The sequence below is a fragment of the Mandrillus leucophaeus genome, unplaced genomic scaffold, assembly GCF_000951045.1.
Source record: "Mandrillus leucophaeus isolate KB7577 unplaced genomic scaffold, Mleu.le_1.0 Scaffold824, whole genome shotgun sequence".
Taxonomy (NCBI): Eukaryota; Metazoa; Chordata; class Mammalia; order Primates; family Cercopithecidae; genus Mandrillus; species Mandrillus leucophaeus.
The window spans coordinates 550,311-552,581 of NW_012108964.1; the positions used below are offsets into that span (position 1 = coordinate 550,311).

The 2,271-nt window shown below is 48.0% G+C and overlaps 1 protein-coding gene across 2 annotated transcripts in view; it reads left to right on the forward strand.

Annotated features, from left to right (window-relative positions):
* Positions 1–1,620: 1,620 nt before the first annotated feature.
* Positions 1,621–2,271, forward strand: part of ZMAT4 (zinc finger, matrin-type 4) — a 413,388-nt gene continuing 412,737 nt past the window's right edge. The window contains exon 1 of one of the 2 annotated variants that reach the window (XM_011968037.1): positions 1,621–1,767. The gene's annotated coding sequence lies outside the window, so the exon portion shown is untranslated. The remainder of the gene's footprint in view (positions 1,768–2,271) is intronic. The other variant, XM_011968036.1, reaches the window with a different exon arrangement.

The window sequence follows — 2,271 nt, forward strand, 5'->3', positions numbered from 1 at the left end:
GACTGTGATAAACCTGTTGTGCTATCAAATACTAGATCCTATTCATTCTATCTAACTCTATTTTTGTACCTAGTAACCATTCCTCCCCTCCCCGCTGCCCTTTCCTGGCCTCTGGTAACCATCATTCTATTCTCTATATCCATGAGTTCAACTGTTTTAATTTTTAGCTCTCACAAATGAATGCAAACATGTGAAGTTTGTCTTTCCATGCCTGTTTTACTTCATTTAACAGAATGTCCTCCAGTTCCATCCACGTTGTTGAAAATGGCAGGATCTCATTCTTTTTTATGGATGAATAGTACTCCATTGTGCATATGTATCACCTTTTCTTCATCTAATTTGTCTGTTGATGGACACTTACATTGCTTCCAGATGTTGGCTGTTGTGAATAGTGCTGCAATAAACATGGGAGTGCAGGTATCTCTTCAAGATACCGATTTCTTTTTGGGGGGTATATACCTAGCAATGAGATTGCTGGATCATGTGGTAGCTCTATATTTAGTTTTCTGAGAAACCCCCATGCTGTTCTCCATAGTGGTGGCATTAATTCACATTCTCACCAACAATGTAGGAGGGTTCATTCCTTTTTCTTCACATCCTTGCCAGCATTTGTTATTGCCTGTCTTTTGGATAAAAGCCATTTTAACTGGGGTGAGACTTTATGATTTCTTGGTGAACAAGGAAAGGTGTTTAAGCTGTTCCCACCCTTTAATGGGTATGTTCTCTCTTCCTGTGCTTAGGCTGTCGATGAAAGTCTAAGCGATTAATTTAAGCCGTGTCAGAATAAACCAGAGTGAGGGGCCCAGCAGAATCCTTAGCTCTAGAATGCTTGGCTCTCTGGACCTCTCAGTGAGAACAGTGAGAAACTCCAGAGTTTTAGGGACTTTAAGAAAAGCTCTTCTGAGACTCTTTGGATAGGGTGCAAAGGAAAATTGTCTCCGCAGGTTGGGAGATGAGGGAGACTGTGAGATAAAGTACTGATAGATAAACTCCAGGTATGCACCTACCATGCTCTCCAAACAATCTGCCATGACCTTCACATGCCCTCCAGGGTGGCCCTGTGAAAAGCATTACTCCATTCCTTCAGCCCTCAACCTTGCTCGGCTTTCTAGAGTCTGTCTCATGCCGGCAGACACCCCATAGTTATTATTCTGTCTGCCCTCAGCAACATTTACCAGTTAGGGGGAAAAAGAAAGCCAGAAAATTGTTGCTATGGGCTCTGTTTTGTGGAAGTTAAAATGCTAGAGCAAGAATCTGATTGCTTGATAGCTCCATCTCTCTCTCTCTCTCTCTCCCTCCTACCCTCCTACCCCCAACACCTTCTTGTTCTTTTCCTCTCCCCTCCACCTCCTTCCCCCACCCCGCTCCCCCACCTTTTCCCACTCGCCTCCCCTCTCTCCACTGGCCTCCCGGGTCCTGCCCCCACATTGGGCTGGAGGAGAGCCTTACAGGTTGTCAATGAAACATGGAATTATTTCCTTTGATGGCTTAGATAATAGTAGGAGCCAAAGCAATGAGTGAGGTCGGCTGAAACCAATGCAGTCCTGCCCGGGACTGGAGAGCCAATCGCAAGAGCAGAGGGCGGGGCGTCGGCGCCAGCAGATAATTGCTAAGTGCATCGCTAGCACAGTTGGTCCGAGCTGCCGAAAGGTCTGGTCGCAGAGACAGGAACGCGTAATCCTCAGCGTGCTCCAGCCCACAGCTTCGCTCCACTGCTCGGCAGGGCAGCTGGCCTCTGGGCACCGGCCCCTCTGCTTCGCGGAAAAGGTACCTCTGCCTGTGTCCCGGGGGTGCAGCGCCTGCGTCTCCATTGCCAGTGGCTTTGCAGTTTAGCCTAGGTGGAGGGATTGCAGAAAGAAAAGTTTCTGGTAGGAAATGTGACAAAGGTGGGAAATCACTGTCTTTTGTTGGGAGGAAAACAAGCGGACAATTTGGGAAACTTCTGCGCTGGCAAGAAATGGGCTTGTTTACTACTTCTAATTAGCTGCGCTCAGGTCTGTCTAATTAGGTCTGGTATCGGGCTAGGGTGTCTGCAGGGCTGGGGTGGAGATTCGGGTGTGCTGGGTGAAAGAAGTTGGATCCCAGGATGTGCTGCTTCCTGGTGCACCCATCATGGGTAGGCTGGTTCCGAGAAACGTGATTGGTTGTTTGTGTTTTCCACTATAGGGTCTCTCCGCTTCGTATTACCTTGATCTGCCTTCCCCAAACTATTGTGACCTTCAGCTGGAGTCCTTCCTCAAACTTCTGCTTCCTTCCTGCCTCCTGCCCTGT